General features: G+C 38.5%; 1 long non-coding RNA gene across 1 annotated transcript in view; it reads right to left on the bottom strand.

Moving 5' to 3' along the window:
- Positions 1–2,925: 2,925 nt before the first annotated feature.
- Positions 2,926–25,188, bottom strand: part of LOC125754400 (uncharacterized) — a 36,373-nt gene continuing 14,110 nt past the window's right edge. The window contains exon 3 of the long non-coding RNA XR_007408465.1: positions 2,926–3,806. This is a non-coding gene — a long non-coding RNA (uncharacterized LOC125754400). The remainder of the gene's footprint in view (positions 3,807–25,188) is intronic.

Consider the following 25,188-nt stretch of genomic DNA (forward strand, 5'->3'; position numbering starts at 1 on the left):
AAGCAATCTTTTCCAGACTTTACAGATTCATTGCAACAGGGAAATATCTTTCAGCTCAACTTGAAGTACTGAACAGGTCAACTGGTAGTACCCATGGTCAGATGGGGTTTGCTATCAGTGTCTCTAGTATGGTCACACCATTGCATGCTCTGAAGTGGTAGGAGATGAAGGGGATGCTGTTGTTGACTGTGTTTTGTGGTCAGGGTAACCATTAGTTGGGCTCTGTAACCACCCTTGGTTGGATGGCACCTCAGATTGTGCTCCCCAACCAGATGATGCTGCTGGCTGAACCCCATGTTCAGGCAGAGATGCAGATAGGGCTTTACAATTGGATGAGACCTCAGGTTGTTCTCTGGAATTGGGTGAAGCCATGGGCTGTGCCTCAAAGTTGGACACATTCACAGGTTAGGTTTCATAATCAGGTAGGCCACCGAGTGTATTTTGCTGTTGAATGGTGTTGTTGGCCAGGTTCTCTGGTTGGGTGAGGCCTCCAGCTATGCCCTGCAGTTACATAGGGCTTGAGACTCCATGGTTGGACAGGGTTACTGGCTGGACTCCATTGCTAGGCAGGTTCCATGGATTGGTGGTATCATAGATTGGGTGTCAAGGCTGCCCAGAGTCACTGTTCAGGCTGCATGGTTAGGTAGGGCCAGAAACTATGCTCAGCAGTTTGGCATGGTTGCTGGCTTGAATCTCTGCCCAGGCAGGCTGTAGGATAGGCTCCATAGTTGCTGAGTTCTCTGGGATGGGACTGGAAGCTATGTTCAGCAGTTGTGTGAGGCTTTGAATTTGCTTCTCTGTCTGGGTGGGGGCCTAGAATAAGTTTCATGGCTGCCATGGTCCATTGGCTGGAAACCATAGTCAAGTAGAACTGCCAACTGAGGTCCCTGACTAGAGAGGACCACACACTAGCTTGATTCTGCAGATGGGCAGAGTGACTAGCTAAGATATCTACTCTGGTACTTCTGGAAGGTACTTGGTCCACAAAGATTTGAGGGCTGGTTGCTATAAGCCCTGCCCCCCTCTCCAGTGATCCTCAGTAGTCCAGCCCAGCAGAATCTTCCAGTGATCTCTGTGAGATAAGACCTGAATGTGTTTCCTGGAAGGAGTCTTTCCACACTGAGGAAGCTGGTTGTCCATCTTGGGTCTCTTTTGCCCCACTGGAGAAACCAAAGGCTCATTGTGGCATCTATGCTGGCCTAGAGGAGGGGTGATGCCTCCAGAGTGAAGCTGATCATCTTACCCTTCTAATGTGGTCATCAATGTTCTCTATGGTCTAGGGGGTGCTTCAGCCCTTATTCTTGGGATTTTCACAATAATGTCTTGCCTATGAATAGTTGCTAACTGGTCTTTTTGTGACAGGTACTTGAAGTCAGGAATGACCTATATCACCATCTTAATGACATAGACATTTCTCTTTTTTTCTTTATGACCTTGACAGTTTTGAAGAGTACTGGTCAGGAATTTTGTAGAATGTCCCTCAATTTGGGTTTTCCTATGTTTTCTCATGATTAAACTGGGGTTGTCGGTTTGGAGGATAAAATGCCCTTCTTGTCACATCATATCAGAGGGTCCATGATATCAATATAACTCATCCTTGGTGATGTTTACCTTGATCACTCCAATAAGGTGGTGTTTGTCAGATTTTTCCACTGTAAAGTTTGTTTTTCCCTTCACCTTTTTTTCATTTGGAAGCAAGTCACAAAGTCCAGACCACACACAAAAGGAGAGGAATTATACTCTTCCTTCTGGAGAAAGGAGTATCTGTATATATTACTTGAAATTTTTCTGTAAGAAGGCTTATCTACTCTTTTGTGCTTGTTTGTTCAATTATTTATTTATATCAATGTGGACTTATAGTTATTTTATTCTTTGAGTTGTGTGATGTTGTGCCATCTCTAACCTAAAGTTCATAGATACTTGCTTAGAGTTTTGCACTAAATTGAATGCAGTCTTAGAATCTTTCTTGACTGTAAACTCTTCCAGGTAAAGGAAAGTACTGTACTCTACTCATCATCTATATTAGATCAAATGTCACTTTCCAGATACTTTCATTGACTATTCCATCTAAATGACTACTTCCCTCACTGCTACCATCATTTTTATATTATGTTGTTGAATTTTCTTTATAACACTTGCTGCTACTTGATTATTACTTTTATTTGCTTACTTACTTGTTTATCATCTGTCTTTTCCCAATGGAGTAGCAACTCCTTGAGATCAGGAGTCTTGTTTCTTGTTCACCTCTATATCCCCAGTGTTTCAGTGTCTGGCACATAGCTTATATTCAGTAAATGTTTATTGAATAAATCAATAAATCTTCATATTTCCCACTATGCTTAATGACTGGCCTTAGAGTAATCAATAACTATTTACTAAACAAATGGAGTTTCTAACTCCCCTGACACTTGCTAAATATGGCTAAAATACATTTTTATTTTGAAAATTGTGATTTATAAAAATAATTTGTCTGGACAACATTGATATTACAAATCCAAATGACAAACATGGAATACATCTTCCTTGTCAGGGAGCTGACTTAACTTCCCAATTGTGTTTTCTTCCTATTAGCACTGGAAAAAGTTAGTACTCTGAGCCTACATCAGCTGGTTGTGTGATGGAGAAGAATGAAAACAAAGGGAATTATTTCAGATGTCAAGGGGATTCTAGTGGAGGCTTAATCAACAAAACAGGCTCTGAGATGTGCCTAGGTGGTCATAGAATGAAAAGACTGTCATAAGATGATTTAAGAAAAACAGAGTTGGCCCCTATGGCCAACTACCTAAATTAGAGTTTGGTAGGGGAGAGCCATTTTGAGTCTCATGGAGCAATTTACCCAGATGGGGAAGAAGAAATGGAACAAGTAGCAGTCTTTCTCCAGGACCAAAGAGGTGGTTGAAGCCTGATAAAAATTTGGGCTTTTTTTTTTTCTTTTACCATGTTGTTTGGTAAAAATTATCAACGGCTGACATTTAAGAGAAATGAAATCTGATGAGGCAGAGTAAATGCAGTGTGAATGATTTGCTTTTCCCCGTAACTGAGTGGATAAACATGATTATTTACCTAATAAAGAATTCTTTGATGTTCCCAAAACAATCCTATTAGTTTAATAAATGGTTGAAAAATTATGATTTATACTAGCTTGGTTAATAAATATACTATGCAGTCTCTGTCCATTTATCATTGATTTCCATATGTTTGTGGAGACAGCTGAGTTCTTTCTTTTCTTCTGAATGCTGCATTTGCAGAAAAATCAGGATTGAATTTAAAACATGAAATAATCATTATAAACCTCCTAGGTAAATACTACTGACTCATTACTCATATGGTGAAAAATCCAGGGCCAGTATCCAGTAATGAGAACTTTTCCTACTTTCTCTGTCTTATGGAGAACAAAAAACTGACCCAGGGTATATCATCACCCCAAAGTCAGTGCCAGAGTTGCAAAGATAGTAGAAAAAAAACATCACTTCATGATTACGTCTGGTCAAAAGTATTTATCAAGGTATCCAAAAGAGCTCCCTAAAAGACTTAGACCAAAAATCTCTTACCTGATCTCAGATACAAAAAGCAGTTCTAAGTCATGTTATGAATTATGTTATTGACTGAATTTATCTCCCTTAAATTCATATGCTGAGACCCTAACTCCTAATATGATAATATTTGGAGAAGGGACCCTTGTGAGGTAATTGTATTTATGAAGTTGTGACAGTACAACCCTTATGATGGGATTAGTGTACTTATAAGAAAACACACTGCAGAGCTTGCTCACTCTTCTGCCATGTGATGACACAAGATGTGGCCATCTGCAAGAAAGCAAGAGAATTTGTATCGGAAACTGAATCCTACTGGACCTTGATATTGGAATTTCCAGCCTCCGTAACTATAAGAAAATACATTTCTGTTGTTTAAAGCACCAATTCGGTAATATTTCCTTATGGGGGCTCAAGCTGACTGACACAGATTACCACAGCATTATTGATACATCTCATAACTTACTCTTCTTGATATGACAGGTTTCTAGGGTACAGAATCATTCTTGATGAAGAACTTTCATAGTACACCTTTACATGGCAGTAAGGTAGTGAGCCCTTCTGAGTAGAAGTATGGAAGCAGGTCCTGAATGACCACCTGTGAGAAATACTTTATTTTTATTTATTTATTTTAAAGATTTTGTTTATTTATTCATAGAGACACAGAGAGAGAGGCAGAGACACAGGCAGAGGGAGAAGCAGGCTCCACACAGGAAGCCTGATCGGGACTCGATCCGGGGTCTCCAGGACCGCACCCCAGGCTGCAGGTGGCATTAAACCACCACGCCACTGGGGCTGACCGAGAAATACTTTTAAAAAATGTGTGGAGCAGATGGAAGGTTGACTTGTGGACATGTGGATGCTAGTAAATACTGAGAATGTGCAATTAAAATAATTAAAGTAATACATAAATTAGGTGAGAGCATCTGGACATTAGTGGGAAGGTGAGGGAAGAGGACATGAACTGTAACTGGAAGGCACTGCTAAGAAGGAAAGAAAGAAACAGAGAAATAAAGAAAAAGAAAGACAGAAGGAAAGGAAGGAAGAAAGAGAAAAGAAGAAAGAAAGAATTCTGATGAATGACAGATTAATATCTCAAGAGTTTTTGAATAGTAGGAGGTGTGACAGAGCTGTCACTGCTGCAGCCACAGCCCCTTAGGCTTTGTTATATCAGTGCTTGCCTACCCAACTTTCAACTTTCAGCAGCTGCATCTCTATCCTTAAGTGAACTGAGCGACTCACTTCTAATGAATACAATATGGCCAAAGTGACAGTGATTGACTTCTGAAACTAGGTTATGAGAAGTTTTGTGGCTTCCTTCTTGCCTTCTCTCTTGGATTAGTTACTCTGGGGGAAGGTAGCTCCTATGCCATGAGGATACGCAAGCAAGCTATGAGGAGGCTCATGAGGTGAGGAAGGGAGGCCACCTGCTGAGAGTCTCATGAGTGAGCCATCTTGGTTGTGGAACTTCTAACCCTGGCCAAGCCTTCAGATTATTGCAACCTTTGGCAATATTCTAATGGAGACTCTTGAGTTGAACCACCCAGTTAAGCTGCTCCCAAATTCCCAATCCACAGAAACTGAAATAATAAATATTTAATGTCTTAAGCTACTAAATTCTGGGATGATTTCTACACAACAGTAGGTAACCAAAACAGTAAACTGAGCTAAAATACAGAAAATGAACAGGAAGGCAGAGGCCTAGGAAATTAAGAACAAGACCAAATATGGCTCATATGTTTTAAATAAAAATTAAGATCCTTGCATAGATTGTTTTGTGAATTATTTTTTAAACTGAAGCTCAAATAGGCATAATTTATTAATCATAATTCTTGGATCATGACATACACGTATCCTTTATTTACCCATAGCCCTCTCTTATTTCATTTTTGTTTTTAAGAACATAATGAACCTAATTTCCAACCCAAGAGTTAGAATATTAACTAATCATTACATTTACCTATGTACCCAGGTGAGAATTTTTCCACTGGAAGATACATTCTATCATATCCTCATCTTACTAAATATATTTCTTCACAATTTTTTTTATGTCTACACAGAATTCCATCATGGATGGAATGTGTCAGAATTTGTTAAATCAGTTCCTTATTGTTGGCTATTCAAAATATTTGTATATTTTGTTATTAAAAACAAAATGGTGGTGAATATCCTCAGGCATAAATTGTGTGCCACTGTGATTCATTCCTTAGATAAGTCCTCAAAATTGCATGTCTCTAAGAAGCCAACATCCAGCAATACCGCCGCCAAATGAGCAGATATGCCTGGCCCATCAGAAATTTCCCATCTTTCCCACATGACACCTCTGGACTACAAGCTTGGGCCCCAGAAACATCCTTGCCTCCAAAATGTGAACTAAATTCAAAACATTCCTATTCCTCTTTATCTTACTCATCAAGTAGCACATACCTCTCCAGTTTATCTTCCCATCACTCATCCCCAAACTGTTCAGTAAATCCCCAAATCTGTTTCACATCTGCCCCTCATAAAATGAAATGAAAAATAAAAAATAAGTCTTCCACTGTGCCTTTTGGAAACTTCTCTTCAGTCATATCTCATAAATTTTAACATTCTCTCTGAACCACTACCCCCGCCCATCTCCTTTCCTTAACTGAACCTTGAGTCTCTCTTGGGAATACTGTTCTCCTATAGCCCTATTAGGTGGAAGTTATTTTTTCTTCAACTTACTCCTTTGAGACGATTACTCCTCCTCTGTGTTGAATAATAATCATTCTGCTATATATGGGAATTTTTTCCCTTTTCACAGGAATCATCTAGCAATTTATTGGTCATTCCTCTCCCTCAATAAGACATAAGATGGGTCTTCTTCACCACAACTCCCAACATCATGTAAACATAGCCTTGAGCTCCATGTGAATAATCTGACAGCCTGGCTTTCAAATTCTGGGTCTTCTCATCTTGGATGTCCTTTTTCTCTATGCTGTACTTAGTTACATCCCTGATATCATCACCAGAAACCACACCACATGCAGGATTGTGAATCCAAATGATAGGAACCACAAATGGAAGCTACAGGGCTTCAGTTGTGTTGATACAGAAAATGGGCACAGCTGAAAAGCGAGATGGAGTAAAGCGAGACTTGATTGATTTATGTTTTAAAGGGCCCGAAGCTGTTCCCTGCATAACTGAGATGGGGAAGATGAAGACAAAGAGGAGAGAAAAGCACTGGAATGGCAGGCTGGAGTTCTACATGGGTGCTGTAGCAGAGGTGAGAAGGAGACATTGGGAAAGTGAGAGGCAAGGGGAATTTATGGCTTGCTGTGGCAAGGAATGTACTTCTTCTCTCCCTTTTCAAGCCATTTCAGTAAAAAATTTAAAAATGCTTTTTATGCTTCCTTGCAGGTTAGACTGCTGTTTCAAGTTTCAAAGAATGCAACACGATGCTGAAACTGGTCACTCAGCAGCCCAGTATCATTCGGGGTTTACAAACACTCCCCTCTTTGGCCACCCTTCCTACTCACCTTCCATATAAGGAAAATAATGACTTGAGATCTTCAATCCCCTTCCTGTGTTCACTATGTCCATCCTCTTTTCTTTGAATATCTTCTCAACTTCAGATTCCATAGTTGAGCAATATAATTACTCTAGACTTTTGTGACCCTCTTGGACAGATGTCCACAGAAGGCCTTCTCTGTGTCAGTATTATGTAGGAGATATTGGAGAGAGGCCCAAAACGCAGAAGATTTTGTCACTATAAATGTATGGCCACCATCTTCAAATGGGCAGTCAGTACTGCCAGTAATTACAATGATTTGCTGGGCTTGACTTCAATCTCTCAGGAAGGACCTTCACACTAGTTTATCCCCAGGCTCTGTCTCTACTTCACTGAGGTACTGGGTTCATTACTTAGGTACTCACTCATCTTCCTATCTCTGAATCTGTGCAACTGCCTCCATTAACACCCATCACTTTCTCTCCAGTTAATTTCAACAGAAAAGGGGTCCTCAAAGTGCCCTTCCTCTGCAATCCCTTTCCTTCTGTTTTCAAGTCTCTCTTCTGCATCTTCAGTCCACAGCATCGAAACATGCTCCAGGCTAGGAAAATGGTGTTGTCTTGAGTTGGGCGTCATATGCAGCAGGGAAGCCAGAATCTTCCCATCATCAACTCAAAATAAAAGAGACAACTACAAAAATAAATCTCTGTTGAATCCACAGTTACCTTCAAGTTCTATCACCTTGCTATTCTTTTTCATGGTCAGACATCTCAAAAACTTTCTACTCAATTCCATCACTTGTCATTTTTATTTTGCTATTTCAGATACACAAAAATATGTGGAGAACAATACCCATCACTCAATTTAAGAAACAAGATATTACACACATATTTTAAAATACATGGCATATCCCTCCTAAATATCAACTCCTTTCCTTCCTCTAGGAAGTAACCACTATTTCAAACATGGTGTTCATCACTCTCATGTATTCTTTATTCTTTTACTCCTGTGAAGTGTTGTTGAAATGTACATAGACTTTATTAAAATGGTGTTATATTGGATGTATTGTTTACCTTGTCTTTTTCACTCAATATGATATTTGTGAAATTCACCTATGTCTTTAAAGATGAACGAGTTTATTAATTTTGACTACTGTATGTATACTCATCCATTTTCTTAATGATGGACATGATGGGAATCATGTACTGCTACAAGCAATGTCATATGAGCATTCTTGCAAATGACTCCATGAGCACATTTATAAGATTTGAGGATAGTTATGTAGAAGTAGAACTCTCGGCGGTAACTGTGTGTATCTTCAGCTTTACCAAGCAGTGCCAAGTTCCTCCCCCACCTCAGAGAAAGCAAGTTACCAATGATCCACATCCTCATGAAGCAGTATAGTCAAACTTGAAACTTTTTCTTTCTGATAGATGTGAAATGTATGTCATCATAGTTCTAGTCTTAAACTGGTTTCTCTTGAATATTGAGAAGACTGGGTACCTTTTCATATCTTTATGGATGACTTGACCAATTACTGCCTATTTATATCTTTTGCCCTTTTTTTCTATTGAGTTGTTTGTATTTTTATTATTGATTTTAAGAGTTTTAAATATATATTCTAATATTTATCCTGGGATTGCTATATATATTACATAAGTCTCTTTCAAGTCGGTTATATTTTTAACTTTCTATGGTGTCCTTTGATGCACAGAAGTATTAATTGCAATATAATTGTGTCTATCCTTTTTATTATTGTTCATCCTGCTTGAATTTTGTTTAACAAATTCTTCCCTTACTTGAGATTATAAATACGTATTCTCCAATTTTGCCTTCTAATAATATTATAGTTTCCCTTTCATATTTAAGTCTTTCGTGCATATCAAAGTCTTTTATTTTGGAAAAAAATCTTTCATTTTTATTATAGACAATAATATGGATTTTTATTATTTTACATGTATAACAAATTGCTCCAGAACCATTAATTTATTTATCCATCCCTTCTCCATTGAAGCAAAAATTAATCCTATTCTGCATCATGTCTCCATATACATGTGGTGTCTACTTCTCCTCTTTAGGTTTTTTTCCCACTGTTTTCGCTCATTATCTTGTCAATACTAGACTGTCTTAATGACTATAGGTAGAATTCTGTGGTATTGCCAATATCCTACTGATTATTACTAATAGGAAAGAAATAAATTTCTTATGATTCAACCTAATGCTAGCTCCTGATATAAAGTTATTAAGCTTACTCTCCCTTGTTCTTCTTTTACAAAATTGTTTTTCTTAATCTTGGCTCTTTGTTTTGAGTATAAAGTTTAGAATTTATTTTTAAGTTTCATAAAAACAAAACTGAAACCTCAGGATTTTATTTATATTGAATTTATAAATTAATTTTAGTGTTAAAGACATCTTTACAATATTGAGTCTTACTTTTTATAAATACATATTCGTTTTAATCTATTAGGATCTTTTAGCATGTCTTTTAAAAAATTTTTTGTCTTTTTAAAACTTTTAATAAATTTCTCCATAAATTTCTTGCACATTTTTTTAGATTTATTATTTAGGATAATAGCTAGCCAGATATCCCTCTATAAATGTTGTCTTTGTAAAATTACATTTTCTAAGTTTGTTGTTCTTGTACATTGATTTTGTGTTTTGCATATCAGTATTATATAATAGTCTTGCTGAACTCTTTTATTGATTCTGATATTTTGTCTTTAGATTCTCTTGGATTTTCTATTTAGACAGTTATGCTCTTTATCAATAATGACAATTTTGTTTCTTCCTTATCCTTTCCTAAATAATATTTCTTTTTCTGCCTCTTTTTCTTGACTAACTATACTACCTAGGATCCCCAATATAATGTTGAACGCTGATGTCAGCATCCAGCAATCATTCCTGACTTGAAGGAAATGCTCCTATTACCCTTAAGTATAATATTTATTAAAAAATTATTTATCAGAGAAGAATATTCCTTTCTATTTCTAGTTATGTAGAGTATATTTAAATGTATATTGAATTTTATCAACTGTTTTTTACAGCATTTACCAAAAAAATATTTCTTCTTAAATTTGTCAATGGAGTAAGTGGTCATTATTATTTTTTAAACTATTAAACCTTCCTTTAATCCCTCAGATAAATAAAATAGTTGAATACATTACTGGATTTTATCTTTTAATATTTTGTTAAAAATTTTAGAATCTACATTCATCAGAAAGATTGGTCAATAATATTCCATAAATGCACTATTATCAAATTTAAGTTAGTTTAATTTTAAAATGAATTTGAGGGCATTCTTTTTCTATTCTATGGAAGTGTTTTACAGTATTTAAATACTGATCATTGGATGTGTTTTAGAACTTTCTTGTTAAGAGGCCTAATGTTTAAAAAAAAAAAAAAGAGGCCTAATGTTTTTATGTAAAAATTTAAAGAACACACATATTTAACGTTCTGTTCAATTTATTTATTGGTTATGCTTTTTCAGAGTTTCCATTTCTTCTTGAGTCCATACTAGTGTTTATATTTTTCTAGAAAAGTTTCTGTTTTGAATGTCTTGAAATTTATTAACCTAAACTAATTACTATGGCTTTCTTGTTCTTTATTATATTTACATCTGTAGTTATGTGCCCTTTTCATTTTTAATACTATTCGTGTGTGCCTTTTCTCTTTTTCTTATCAGAATTTAACAACAAAAAAAACGTTGGGGCCTTATTAATGTTCCCAATCATATCTTTATTACTTATTAATATATGCTCTTTATATTTCTTTCTTTCTACTTATTTTGGTTTCCTTAAGCTAAATGCTTAGTCTTTCATTTCAGTCATTTCTTTTATTATTAATTATTATTATTATTATTTTAAAGACTTTATTTATTTATTCATGAGAGACACAGTGAGAGAGGCAGAGACAGGCAGAGGGAGAAGCAGGCTCCATGCAGGGAGCCTGATGCGGGACTCGATCCTGGGACTCCAGGATCACACCCTGAGCCAAAGGCAGACGTTCAACTGCTGAGCCACCCAGGCATCCCATTTCTTTTTTTTTTTTTTAAGCAAACTTATTAAGGTATAAATTGTATACAACAAAATGCACACATTTTATATTCATTGAGTTTTGACAAATGTACAAATACCACTATAATTGTAATGTGGATCATTTCCAATATGCCAAAATTCCCTGGCGCCCCTTTGCAATCAACCCCACCACCACCACCCCAACCTGGCTCCACAGCAACTAATCTGTTTTCTGTCAATATGGTGTGACTTGTCTTTTCTAAAATTTAATATAAGTGGATTCATACAGCATTTGGTTGGGTTTTCTTTGGGGGGGGGTTATTTTGTTTTGTTTTTATTTTGTTTTGTTTTTTGCTTAGCAGAGTGTTTTTGAAATCCATCCATGTTGTCACATGTATTAGTAGGTAATTTCTTTTTATTTCTGAGTAATATTCCATTCTATGAATTATGTTAGAATTCTTTTCATTCATCTGTCAATGGATATTGGGTTGTTTCCAGTTTGGGGCTATTACAAGTAAAGCTGTTAGAAATATCTGTATGCAAATATCTTTGTAGATGCATGTTTTCATCTCTCTTGGATAAATGCCAGAAGTGGGACTATTGAGTCATATGTTAATTTTATGTCTAATTTTTAAGACACTGCCAATCTGTTTTCCAAAGTAATGGTACCATCTTACAACCACTTTGAAAAGTTCCAGCAATGTTTGAGATTTCTATTGGCTCCAGTTCTTCACCAATACTTGACATTGTCAGTCTTTTAATTTTAGGAATTCTCAAACATGTGTAACGACACTTCATTGTGGTTTTACGTTTCCTCGAAGTCTAAGGATGTTAAGCAACTTTTTATGTGCTTATTTGTTATTCATACTATTTATCAATAGTCAATAAGACCCATTTTTTTGGTCTTATAATTGAATTGTAAAAGTTGCTTTTATATTCCAGATAATACATCCTTCACATTCATTATATGTTTTGTATAAACATTTGTGTATATTTATTTACATATATAATATATATAATTACCCACAATCTTAATTTTCCTAAAAGTATGCTACCAGAAAGTGAGGCTAAAGTAAAACATAGCCCAGCTTCACCATGCAGAATCATCCAGTCCTGTAGGGAAAGATGAAGTTTGGCTTAAGAGTGTGGATTCTCAAGCCAGACCTCCTCAGCTCCACCATTTGAGGTTTTCTGAACTTAACCCTTCTGTTCCCTAGGTTCCTCATCTGTGAAATGAGAGAAATAATAGTACTCATCTCTTAGAATTTTTGAAAATATTAAGCACTTACAGCAGTCCCTAGCACATACTAAGCATTACATAATTATTACCTGTTAAGATTGTTTCTATTATTACTTTGGTCTCTATACCCTTTGTCTGCAGCCAGCTATACCTATTCAGGGTAATCTAAACTGTGCAAATATTTTCAACATGAAGATTGGTCAAGGTGACACTAGTTCTGGACAACTCTCCCCCCCCCCAACTCGATAAATGGAATAATCTCAACTTCTGCTGAGCTAGCTTCTTGCTAGATAGATGCTTTGGAAACCCAAAAAGAATGCAAAGAAGGAAAGAGTAACTAGTAAGTCACTAACTTTTTCATTTTCCTTAATGAAAATTATTAGGTAATGGAGTTATTTAGCAATAATTAGGTAATAGTCTGGGGTAGTGGGCACCTCAGTAGATTTCTAATGAGAGGACAATGAGCTAATGAGAATTTCCTAAGCTTAGCTGACCCTCCAAGACACTTAACTGAGATATTCCTAATTATTTCATTCCAGGGGGCTTCTGGAATATACTTAAAAGACATACTTAAAAGATATCTGAGGCCATATGCTGGCCATTCCCATGGTGGAATCTAACACACTAAGCAGCAAAAGACTATTAGGAAGGCACAGTCAGCTTTGCTTGAGTAATGAGAGCCAATACTTGGTTGTTGCCACTCTGGATTCATACACTATGGAAATGGATTGAGAGTTCTGGGAAGTTCTCCGTGACCTTTCTGATATGGTTTAGGATAAGTTATGAGAATGGACAAAACAACTGTCCGCAATAAGCCCTGTTAAGTAAACATGGGGGGGGCGTCAATTCTGGACTCTGTACCTCATAGTATACTTGGGCCATCTTGGCTGTGAGGACTTATCCCCAAGGTTGAGGACTTCCAAACAATACTGCTAAAGAGAAATATGAAGAGAGGTCCCACAAAGCTGGAAGGAATTGGTACAAACACTTTGGACCTAAAAGAACTTACTTACAGGTGCTTACAGGTGACACAAAAATTTTGAACAAAAGTTGCAAAAAAGAAAAAAAAGTTGCAAATGTAAGAGCCTGCAAGGCCAGGTAGGTAATATAAGATGCCAAGGAGAGGTTAGGTCAGTGCGAATTTGGGAAACGTGCCCGGTTCCAAGGGGCTGCCACTGATCAGCTTCAGAAGCATTTTTCCTTCTATCAACAGAGGCCCAAGGCTGATCTAATTCTTCGAAATAAGTCAGAAATAAAGTTGTTCTCTGAAATCTCTCAATTTTTAAATATCGGTAAGTAATTTTTAAAAGGCTGATCAAAAGCTCCTAAATGCAGGCCATATTTGGTTCATGACTGCCAATTTCCACCTGTGTTTTAGAACATGAATCTCCTAACATAGGTCGGAGAGGAAAAAAATCATTTCAGCACAGAACAGATTGCAGAAAGCCTCAAAGCACAAGTAGCATGTGATTCTTCTAAAGGAATGAGATTTATTTTTCATAAGTTGTGTTAAAATGCATATAACATGAAATTTACCATCTTAACCATTTTTCAGTGTACAGTTCAGTGGCATTGAGTACCTTCACAATATTGTGAAGCACCACCACCATCCATCTCCAGGAATCTTTTCATCTTGCAAAACTGAAACTCCATACCTATTAACAACAACTCTCCATTCTCCCCTTCCTCCAGGCTCTGGACCCACCGCTCCACTTTCCATCTCCATAAAGTCTGACTGCCCTAGGTACCTCATATAAGTGGAATCATTCAGTATGTGTCCTTTTAGGACTGGCTTATTTCACTTAGCACAGTGTCCTCAAGGTTTATCCATGTTGTCACATGTGTCAGAATTTCTCTCAAGGGTCAATAATACTCTATTGTATGTATATATCACACTTTGTTTATCTATTTATCTGTCAAAGGTTACTTGGGTTGCTTCTACCCTTTGGCTGTTGTGAATAATGCTGCTACAAATATGGGTGTATAAATATCTCTCCCAGGACACGTGGTGTTTCAATTCCTTTGGATATATATTATTTTTAAGTTTTGAGAAATCACCATACTGTTTTCCATAATAGCTGCACCATTTTACATTCCCATCCACAGTGTCACAGAGTTCCAATTTCTCTATATCCTCTCCAATACCTGTTACTCTCTTTGGGCGGGGGGGGGGGGGGGTTGATAGCAGCCAGCCTAGTGGCTATGAGGTAGGGAATGGATAGATTCTTAACATAAATATACGAGGCATTCTAGAGAGGAGAAAGAATGTGTATAAAGAGAAAGAAGCAAGGACCCCAAGAACTATGAAGGGGATAGTTTAGCTGGGGACAGAAAGAAGTCTTTGTAGAAAACACTATTCAACTCTGTAGGTGCCTGGAAAAAGAGTGACATACCAAGAGGGAACCATCGAAGATCCCAATTAAATAAGGAGCCTTCATAATGGTCATCCACCAGTAAACCTTGGGACTTATTTCAGGTGAGAGAATGAACCTCATGTAGTAAAGACATTCATGTTGGTGGGATTTTGTTACATGTGAGCAAACCTAATTTGAATTATATAACTTGATTATGTTTTGTTATTAGATAAAAGAAGACTTTTTAGTGAATCTTATGAAGTAGAGATTTCTTAGGTGTTGTTTATCATTTAATATAGAAAATTCAGGGAGTCAGCAAGGGCCAGCCATAGGCTCTGACATGTTTAGCCAATTGACTAATTGTTTTCTTTTTCTTTTTTCTTTTTTTAAAGAGACTAATTGTTTTCTTCAGTCATTTGGCAATGGCCTTGAATTTAGAAGAGTTAACACACATGGACAGTATATGAAAATTATGTTTTCTGAGGATTTGGAGGCCACTTTTCTAAACACTATCAGCAGCTCTCAAGGAATTTACAGAGTTGAATAGTCGACACTTCCCACACCTTTCCCATCACCTTCAAATTCCCCTCTTGAGACTTTTAAGTTTATAACTGTTAACATGTTTGGCTAAACCTGAAAATGATCATTCTGAACTGCTTTTAAGTAATAAATCAGGTTGTCTTTTCTTTTTCCGTCCACTCTAGAACACAGACTCCTTGAACTAGACATGCCCGTGAGTTTAAAAATGACTAGAAACATTAATGTGACCACAGACACAAAGAAAGGCCTTAGTAATTATGTCGGAAGTGTGTATTGTACAGGAAAGATGATTCTATAGTGGGAACCACCTACATTTATCCTCAACCAGTCAAAGCAGAGACGCATGACTGTTAAAAAAGCATTTGAAGGCAACAAATAAACAAAGCACACCAATTTCTAAAGGCATGAATGTAACCATCCATAAAAATAAAAACTTCCATCATTTAATTTATTACACTAAATGGTCTAAGGATTGTTATAATAAACTAGGCACTCTGATCATCTGAAGGTAGGCTGTAGATGGTTTTACACTATAAAAGAGAGATAATATACTGAGACTTTTCACAGAAAAAGCTTTGTTGAGGATATTAAAGTATATGTTCTCTTTCCCTTACCCCCTGCTTCCTGCTGGGTGAATCCGGTAGCTTCTAGATAAAATGCCTATCCTGAAGTCTTCAAATCCATTAAATGAGGCATCATGACTCAACTTGGCAAGGCTTTTTTTCCCCCTTGCTTCTTTTCCACCTCAAACTGTTTTGATTCATTTGTGAGAAATTTACTTTTGCCAATTGAAAAACCCTTTTGTGGCTGCCAGTCACTAATCTCCCCTCTGACACATTCATTCAACCAGACTAAATCCAATATTGACATTTGTATCTAGGGGAAAGGAGGTTAAGCACCGGGAGGAAAAGCAGCTCCAGAGCCCTGCCAAATACTGCGCAGCATCTAAATGAGCTATGATGGTTCCACTCAAGGGGGAACCCCAGAGAACTCAGGATGGGGGTGAGGGGGCTTTGATCACATCCAGGGGCCGTCATTCCCCACCAAGGCAGTCAAATGGAAGTTGTTTGATGCTATCTATAGGTGTCCATGGCAGTCTCATTTAAATTCTCCCCAGCTCTCAGAAATCATTTTCTAGTACCATCATCTCAAGGGACTCTCTTGACTGCTTTTACTGGACTTTGCTTTCTCTGGCATTAAAAAAAAAAAAATGCCAACTGTGGTCCCTTGAAAGTGCTGCCCAATAGTAGAACTAACATTCCCTTTCTTAGACTCTTGCTTTAGGAGAACCTGAAAGTAATAAGGGCTCTTCCTACCAAAGCTATGCTAGATGATTTCTTTAGTTGCTTGGTTTATCCCTCCTCACCCCTGCCCATGGAGTATGGCTAAGCCTTCCGTATACAGTGATACACAGTGACAGCTTCTTATCTAATACAGGCATTGCTAGAAAAACAAACACTTTCTTTTTAGTAAGAAATAAAAATACAGATTGGATTGCAGTGTAGGAAAATAGAACACTTGCAATGTAAATCAAATGTAAAAGTGTGAATCTGAAATGACTGAAGAAGAAGAATGAGAATCCAGGCAAGAAAAAGTCAAAGTCTCAATTTGCAAACAAGGGATATGACCCAGTATTATTTACAACCAATTTTTTAATATCTTCTGTCAGCTGCCCTGCTTCATCACTGAGGCACGACACTCCGTTCCTTAGGTCCCTTACCAGACCAAACAAAAATGAAAATATTAGACACAGAAGATGTGATCCGTACAGCCTTCTAATGTTTACTGAGCCTCAGTGTTTTTTCTTCTTCATCAAGAATGTTCTCAAGGTAAACAATATCAGACTGCAGTAACATGAAACTGCTTAGCCCCTCTGCCTTCTTAATAATGTATTGCTACAGTCTGTTGCTCTAGGAATGTGCTAATTTTGTCTGAGTGGCTGATGGGGTGTGAGTTTGTCCACAGAATTCTAACACAATACTCTTTCATGTCTTCCTGCAATTATTTACATATTCCTGTTTGTTTAAAACCACCACAGTTTACACTATAGGAACATAGGACATAGTCACACATTTTTTTAAAAATTTTTATTTTTTTTACATTTTTTAAAATTTAAATTCAATTTGCCAACATATAGTATAACACCCAGTGCTCATCCCATCAATTGCCCATCACACATTTTTGAAAATGTATTTATCTGATAATATAAATTTCATCTTCAATTCTCTTTGAAAAGGAAAGTCATTGGTAGTGACATCCTCTCTTTGATGTTTAAACCAAAAGCATTTAACCTTTTTTTCCCCTCCAACAGTTTATGACGTAAGCCTAATTTAACCCCTCACACTGCAAGCTGGCTTCACTACCCTATCAATAGCCACATCAGTTTCTCTTTGCTCCTAACGGTCCAGCCAGACATGCCAACTCCCTACAGTCCCCAGCCTGCTAGGTTCCCCTTTCCTGCCCACTTTTTATTTGCACTGATTGTCAAGCTCCATTAGGTAAGTTATTATTATGTAAATGTTATAGCATGCTCTTTCAGCTAGTCATCACTATCGCCACAAACTCCACAGATGGGTCAGAAAAATGGTGATGTATAGAAAATTAATAGTGTTCGGGTCAGAAAAAAAACCTGAAGCTTCAACATTTAGGCCAAAAAAGTTCAATCGACATTACTTTTCCCTGAGAGAGTAACATTGGTTGGGAGGACAGGTCAGAGGCAAGGATCCTCCTACATTCTTACAATTGGGAGTTGCATGTCTACTAAGCCAATATACTTTACTCCTGAGCCACTTGATAGAGTTTAAAAGGCGAATTCCTTGTCAATGTGTAATTATAAATAAGTTAAAACCACGACTCTCATACAAATAGAGCATGAATTTGTGTCCAAAAGGTATCCAATGGATTGAGTTTAACCATTAAAATGGTAAAGCCAATGAAGATGAGAGTAAGAGGACCACAAACTAGGAGAGGATTGTAAATTGCGTTTGTTGAATGAAATTTGATGTAAAAATTGACAAATAATTAGGTCCAAGAGATTACTTCTACTGAGTTAAAAAAAAATCTAGTTGATCACAAATAAGCAAACCAAAAATCCCATTTTTTTTGAGTTTGCAAGTTTAAAGAAGAAAACCAAAATGTTTCATAATGCCCCCAGCAGTATGCCTGCATGACTAGTACAGTCACTCCTAAACTCAGTAAGTATGCTTTGAATTTTCTTATTTAACTGGATCTACAAATTCTGTTATGATACACTATTTTCTACTATGTATACATAGCCATAAAGCAGAATTTGTTGTTTGAATCTTCGATATTGATTTCTCAAATGACTACATTCCTAAACTTTATCAAAGTTACCTGTTGCAATGTTTTTGGGGTGGGTTTTTGTTTTTTGGTGTTTTCCTACTGCTGTTTTTTTAAATCCCAATTTCCCAGCCATGCCCAGAAGTCTGTTCAGTGCAGTTCTGATTAGCAGGGTTTGGGTATGAGTGGTCTGTCCTAACCACTGTCTTCTGCAGACCCTCCAAAATGTTCTCATAAAGAACTCATATACAGGGTCACCTGGGTGGCTTAGTTGGCTAAGTTTCTGCCTTCAGCTCAGGTCATGATCTCAGGGTCCTGGGATCGAGCCCCACGTCAGGCTCCCTGCTCAGTGGGGAGTCTGCTTCTCCTTTTGCCTCTCCCTCTGCTTGTGCTCACTCTTTCTCTCTCTCTCTCTCAAATAAATAAATAAAATCTTTAAAAACAAAAAAGAGTTGTCATACAGCTGGCAAGACATGGTGTCACTTGGACTCTCTTGCCTCTCCAGCTTGTCTTACACCTGTTGTCCTTACACTCTGGGGTGAACCTCACTGTATGTCTCTACCAGCAGGCATTCACCCTGCCTGGGCACCCATAGCCAGGTAGCATGCTCATTCTTCATACTCAGTCTTAGATGTGGTCTTTCTGGGGAAGTCTTCCATGAGCTTCTGATACCTAATTTCAGAGCACCCCCTTCTTCTCTATTACAATTTATTTTCACTTATTGACTGTAAGGTTACTGGAAGTGGGGACAATGCCTACCCGTTCATCCTTTTTTTAGGTTCTTTAGCACCTTACATGTCTTGCCCGGTCCACTCATAGTCTGCTGGTATCTGGACAGCCCTCTGAGTGGCCCTGGCCAGTAAAATAAGGATGGCCCCAAATTCTCTAACTCAGCCCTCCTTACTCACTCCCACCTCAAACACACCTGAAATGTCTGTGAGTTCTGGAAAGAGATAATTATAAAATAATTATCTCATGAAATAAGACTTTGGGGATGTGTGTTAAAAGTCCAAATCCCTAAGTATTTTTTATGAAAAGCTCAATGTAGAAATTATGGGTGAGAGCAGGTGTCTATACTTTTCATGGGTGTCCCAAATAATTTTGTATGATTTTTTAAGTGTAAGAAAAAATCAGTACAAAGGAAAAATCATGTACTAAAAGCATCATAGTCATGCTGTGAAAAAATCCTTCAAAAGCACAGGCAGCAAGAAGCAGAGGGACATCTCTGTTGGTTAAAGACGGAGATTGCCGGCCGTTTTAAACCTGGCATAGATCAAGGGAGGGTGGAGTAGTGGGAAGTCTTTCAGAGTTTCAGCAAGAGCACCAGGAAGGGGGTAGAAGTTGGACACTGGACAGAGAGTCTCCAGAAGGGCAGCTGGGGTCTCATGTTATAAGAGAAGACCTTCCTTTCCAGGTGTCCTGGAAGGATAGGAGAACCGGGGTCTGGACCCTGCCCCATAGTGTGAGATGTTGGTCTCCTAGGAGTGAAGCTTGTGCCTTGCTAGTAAGAGTGTGCTGACTCATGGCACTTGCCACATCCCACATCCTATGTGGGATCCAGCCAAGCTCCCCAAGTCAACAAAGCAGGGTGAAATAAGTCCTTGCACAAAGGAAGCTCCTGGCTGGACCAAGTTGAGTATCTCACTCTGAGGGGATCATTGTGAGCTGGCTATTGGTCTATATAAGGAGACTCAGCACATTAAGTCTATCTGATTGGGTGAGGTTAATCTCTGAGCCAATCAGTTGAGTTGAGGCACCTAGATGGCTCTGTTAGTTGAGTGTCCAATTCTTGGTCTCAGATCAGGCCTTTATCTCAGGGTTCAAGCCCTGTGTCGAACTCCAACCTGGGGGAAAAAATAAAAAAGAAGGTATAGGGTAGTGTGGCCAGAGAATAAGAAATACAGAGGCATGTAGAGAAAAGCACGAATGCCACAAAGTAGAGATCCCAGGGGCCACGAGAGAATGAGAAGGAAAGCAGCTGCCTCACCCTCCTGAAATCACCAGACTGCTTCCCAAAACCAGTACCAGAATTTAATGCATTTGTATAGTAAGTTCCCTTCTCCTAAGGTGGCCTGAGGAAAGCCGGAGCCTAAGAACAGCAAAGGCAAGGTGCTCCTAGAGAAGTACAAGATATAGGTTGTGCGCAGGATGGAGGTGGGGAGGGCTTTTAAGAGAACTTAAAGCCTTGCTGTGAGGAAGAGCCTCATTAACACAACTCCCTCTAAAATAGCTTTTAACTGAGCCATTACTACATTCCAGGCTCTGTTCTAAGTACTTTACAAATATTTTAAAATTTATTTAATTCTCATAACTATTTTAGGAGATGGTCATTACTATTATCCTCATTTTATAAATGAAGAAACAGATACAGAGAGTTTAGGGAGTATGCCTGAAGTCACACAGGGAGTAAGTGAGAGAACAGGGATTTAAGGTGGGGCACGGTAGCTCAAGGGCCTATGTTACCTTCCTCAAATCAGGTAAAAAAATAATAATGATGCTTGTGACTGTTAATGTGACCCAATTTTTGTCCCTAAACTGTGGTGCTCTAACAAAACATAGGTTGTATGTGTAGCATTCATCCTCTGGTATAATTATTTGTTTACCTGTCTGTCTCCTAAATGCAGAGACTATCTATCTTATGTTTGCATCCACAGTTCCTAGAAGAGTAGCTGGTGCATGCCAGGAGCTCAAGTTTTTTAAAAATTGTGTTTTCGAAGAAAAAATATTAGATCTGGAGGTGAGATTATATAAGGTCTTCAAAGAATGGAGTTTTATCTTGAGGACAGTTGAATGTACTGGGTGGTTAGGGGACACATGTGACAGTGGTGTGGAGATGAGCAGGAGAATGGACAGAGATTTTGATAGAAAAATTATCTAGAAGAGGTAGATTCTGGACCAGTCAGAGGACAGTAGCTAATCAGAACTTACCATCGTGAGGCAAATAAAAAGACTTTAATGGAAGGATTTCTTTTTTTTTTTTTTTTTTTTTTTAGATTTTTTAAAGTAATCACTACACCCAACTTAGGGCTTGAACTCTGAACCCCGAGATCAAGAGTCACAATCCCTACTAACTGAGACAGACAGATGTCTCCTAAAGGACTCCTTACAAAAGTGTGATCCCATCCAGAAGCCATTAGTACTCCTAGGATTGAAGAAATATGGGGAGCAAATCTTAATAGGAGCTTGGTAAGAACTGGAGAAGCTATAGCCCCAGAGGGAATAGCCACAACCGGACACACTGAGGCACAGCTTGAAGACATGTCCAGCTTGCCTTTTTCATGCCCTCCTGTTTCCTAGTGGTGCCTTTACTGGCTGAACCAACCAGCATCCAATTGGCACTAAGCTCAGGAGATTAGCCCCACAGGGCACAGGGCCAGGCAAAGGCAGACAAACCGATCTGGAGGGGAGGCAAATAGAATGTAGAGAAGTTTTAGAACATTTGACAAATTTGTTTCACTATTATTTTCCTTTTGAAGTATATATACACAGAAGTAAGAAATGACAAACATAAAAGTCTAAATACGTATAAAACAGCTTTTGCCCTGAATAGAGAACAAAAATTCTAAGTAACAAAAACATCATATGAGTTAAATTGGCAGATCTTTCTCCCTTAATAGTTTATAACATATTGGTGAGTCATACAATTAGTAGCATCTTGTTGCCTTTTTTGTTTTTAAGTTATTTGGTAAGTTAGGGTGCATTCCGCTGCAAGTAACAAAAAATCAAAGCAAAGTGGTAAACAAAAGAAGCATTAATTGATTCCCATAACTAGAAAGTCCATTTCTAGGCTGAAAGATTGCGTTGGGTAGATTTGGTGGCCCAATGATGTCACCAAGTACATGGCTTCTTTATGGCTCCCTGCCATGTCTTCCATTCTATTTATTTTGGAGCTGGCTTCCTACTTGTGGTTGATACATCTCTCTTGATATGCAGAGAGAGAAAGAGTTCTTTCTGGAAACTCTCTGAGATTTTTCATAGAAACATCTGGAAGGCTTCCTCCTATATCTCCAAATATTCGCTCAATAACTATGACTAACAATAGAATTACATCGATTAGCATCATCTTGAGCCACGTGACCTGTCCCTAGAATCAGGGTAGAGTTAATTTGGCCCTAGTCAGAAGACTAAGCTACAGAATCATGGATCACACCATCTTCCCCACAAAGTATCAGGGATTACCAAGAGAAGGGTAAATGAATGCTTGGGGGGAGGGGGAACTCCTGTCTCCACCATACTACTAAACTGAAAATTTTGCATTATGCTTAATGAAAATATGTAACACATGTGCAATGGTCAAGAGTCTTAATAGCAAACAACAAGAATCCATTCTAGTCAGTGGAAAAAAAACTTTCTTAAAAGGTGTTTGGTAGCTCTCAGAATCTTTGGAAGGGTCAGAGATCTAGACCAAGTTGTTTGCTATCAAAATACTCTCTGAATGCCATCTGGTAATATGATATTCAGACCTGGATGTCAGAAACTGCCAGCACCAGGGCCAGAAAACTGAAGACCTCTGCCACCATGCTTGCCATGAGACTGGTCTCCAGTGATGCTTCAGTGGCATCCAAATCTCACATGTACACATCTGATTGGCGAAGCCCAGGCATGTGCCTGAACCCTGGATTCCAGGTAGGATGGTGATGAGGTGTCTGGCACCTACTTGGGAAGATAGGATTCAGTATGGGAAGTGTTGAAAGTAAGAGTATCCAGAATTTTTTTTTTTTTTTACGATTTTATTTATTTATTCAGGAGAGACACAGAGAGAGGCAGAGACAAAGAGAGAGGCAGAAGCAGGCTCCCTGCGGGGAGCCCGATGTAGGACTTGATCCTAGGACCCTTGGATCATACCCTGAGCCAAAGGCAGACGCTCAACCACTGAACCACCCAGGTGTCCTGAGTATCCAGATTTTGAGCAGCCGCAAGTACTTATCACATACTATAATATGCAACACTATCCCCTGCTACCAAAGGTCCAGGACTGTGCTCTAAGGCAAATGAATCAGGGCCACAGAAAGGGAGCTTGCCCATAAAATAAGCACAAAATTCTTCATGTGCAATTAATAAAGTGGTATTATGAAAATAAAGTGGTATTGAGGAAAAGCTCAATCTATATCTATCTGGTTCAATCTATACCTCTGTCAAGCCCCAAATCCATTTTATTACAGGACCGACACTGATCCCTGCAATGACATTAACTCTTATTTAAACAATTGTCCTGTGTATTATCTCTGCATCACTTAGTTTCTTGGCTCCTTCTGACAAAATCTTCATCTCTCATAATACACCGCAGATGCAAAAACCTACTAAGAACAGCAAAATGTATGTGGGGTTCACTAATCTTTTCTGATGTAGTATGCTCACTCTGGGGGTTCTAGAAAGAAGAGAACTGCATGGATTAGCTGGCATGGCCTTTACTGGCATTTTGACAAGAATAAACAAATTACTTGCAAAGAAATATGATAGCGTTATCGTATATTTGATACCAAGTCTGTGTATCTGTATTTTCGGCAAAAACTACCTCATGCAATCTTTCCAAGAAGGGGAAGCTAGATATAGTTATACCCATTTTACCAAAAAGGAAATTGAGGCTCAGACACATTGCCCATCTTGCCCTGGGCAAGGCAAGTAATCTGCCTCCTAGAATCATCCACTTTCAACATCTTGTCACGTGGAAGCACAGAGACAACCTCTCTCTGAGACAGGGGTGCAGTGGGGAGGGGGTGATTCTTACACTTCCCCAAACTCTCCCAACGTGTGCCTCCAACAATTGAGTTCTCCTGCACCGAGATACCATGTCTGGTTTCAGTGTGGATCTCGGATAACAGTTCCTCCAACCCATCTGGCCTTGGTTTCTTCCAGCCTTCATTAACTCTAATTTCATTATCACCTGTTCTGGTGTGACCCTGCGTTCCCTGCACGCTCCTCTCCTTCTCTTGGGAAATGAATTTCCGTCTCTGCATCAGCTCTCTACCCAACCGTGTGAGCCCCGAGGCAAAGCTCTCATTTGTATGTGAGTACTGTCCATCTCCCCTGTCGTCCCAGCCACCTCCTAAGGCTCTGACTCTTCGGTCATCTCTGACTGCAGATGAGACCGAGGGGAATTTCTTAACAAGCATGGGGGTGTGTGTGTGTGTGTGTGTGTGTGTGTGTGTGTGTGTGCAATGTGCGCATGCGCGCATGCAGGTGCTATCTCTCAGATGATTTTTATTGCATTTAGGATTCGTATTTCTGCTTTGGATTGAAATCTCCTTTCACCCTTTTAATTTCATTTCATGAATTCTCACACCAGGATCTAATATAGCTCACATATCCTTTGGGAGAAATAATAAAATAATTTTCTAGTTTGGTAACAAATTAGGTGTTGTTTGGCAGCATTATTTGATTAGCTCGGTGAGGCCAAATTTCTCAAAACAGTACATCAATGGGAGGTTATTCCAGCAATACCAATGGGGCATACGTCGAAAAGCTCAGAAGTCAGACCAAATGGAAAAAAGACACAAAAGGCAAGAAAAGGGGGGAAAAAATCAACCTCCTTCTGCTTTCCCCTTCCTCCCCATCTAAACTTCCCTCCACCTGCCCTACCTGGCCAGCCCTCTGCAGCAGGAATGTCCTCTGAGTAGAGGCCAGATAAAATAGCAAGGCAATAACGTTTTATTTCTGTTCTGTTGCCAATGAGCTTGTGCTAAATCTCTGTATCCCCAGTCTTCTCTCTCCACATAAATGTACCTCCAGCAAAAAG

This window comes from Canis lupus, chromosome 35 (assembly GCF_003254725.2).
Source record: "Canis lupus dingo isolate Sandy chromosome 35, ASM325472v2, whole genome shotgun sequence".
Classification (NCBI taxonomy): domain Eukaryota; kingdom Metazoa; phylum Chordata; class Mammalia; order Carnivora; family Canidae; genus Canis; species Canis lupus.